The sequence below is a fragment of the Pteropus vampyrus genome, unplaced genomic scaffold (assembly GCF_000151845.1).
Source record: "Pteropus vampyrus isolate Shadow unplaced genomic scaffold, Pvam_2.0 Scaffold140, whole genome shotgun sequence".
Classification (NCBI taxonomy): domain Eukaryota; kingdom Metazoa; phylum Chordata; class Mammalia; order Chiroptera; family Pteropodidae; genus Pteropus; species Pteropus vampyrus.
The window spans coordinates 4,741,187-4,742,324 of record NW_011888921.1 but is presented as its reverse complement, the minus strand read 5'-3'; the positions used below and the strand labels follow the sequence as shown (position 1 = coordinate 4,742,324).

Sequence of the window (1,138 nt, the reverse complement as noted above, 5' to 3'; positions counted from 1 at the left end):
GTTAAAGAATGAAATTAACCCCAGTAAATTTGAAGACCTAATTGGCTTTATTATGCGACCATGAATCAGGCAGCACCCAATCTAGCAACTAGAAGGGCACTTTGAGGAGCTGTTCAAAATGGAAAGTTTTTTAAATCAGAAAGAAAGAAGGTGGTACTGTTAAATTGTATGCCTGAAACTTCCTGGATTTTGTTAACCAAAGTCACCATAAAAACAAACAAACAAACAAACAAATTTAAAAAATTAAAATTAAAATTAAAAAAAGAAAAGAAAAGAAGACGGGACAAGGAAGTTAAAAGAGTAGATCGCTTCAGGCAAGGTCACTTTCCCTTAGGGGATGGCAGGAGGTCTTATCAGCCAGATTACCTCTCTAGTGCTCACCAGGATATTCTAGACCGCTTGGTTAAAAATTTTACTCCTGCTTTTGCCTCGTTGCCTCCAAGAGAGCAAGATGGGTCATCAGCGACTGTACTGGAGCCATCTGAGAAAATTTAGCCAGAGGTCTCGTTCTTGCTGCGTATGCTCAAACCGATACGGTCTGATCCAGAAATGTGGCCTCATTATGTGCCACCAGTGTTTCTGTCAGTACCTGAAGGATATAGGCTTCATTAACTTGGACTAAGTGAACTTCCATGAATGGGTCATTCCAGACATTTACTGCAGAATCAATCCTAGCTCTTTGTATATAAAATAAAAACTTGAATTATGAAAAAATAAATAAAAATAAAGTAAAATTTCACTCCTGGGGGAGGCTGAAACTTCTCATAGGTTAGGTATTGAGTCGTGGTGGGGCTTAGCAAAACTGAGTCCATTTTGGGTCTGTTATTTCTTCTTAACAATGGACTCAGTGTTCCCAGGATCATCAGGCTCTTCCCACATATCCCCATTCCAACTTTCAAGATCCCATTCCTTCCCACTCAATGCCCTCACTTTAACAGTAGACACCCTCCTTATGAGGCTGTGAGTTCAACTTGTGTGGTAATTCAGCCAGTCAGCAGGATGAGAGTCTGTAGTTTGATTTTCAGCAATCTCAACCCTGCAGCTACAGGTGATAAGAGTCTTCTTGAGGGCACACATTGAAGCTTTCAAGTCATTTCTGTGGCATTTGAGCTGAGAATTTGAATCTTTAAGCTCTTTC

The 1,138-nt window shown here is 40.1% G+C and overlaps 1 pseudogene; it reads left to right on the top strand.

Moving 5' to 3' along the window:
• Positions 1-451: 451 nt before the first annotated feature.
• On the top strand, positions 452-714 carry LOC105297522 (annotated as a pseudogene).
• The last annotated feature ends 424 nt before the right edge of the window (positions 715-1,138 follow it).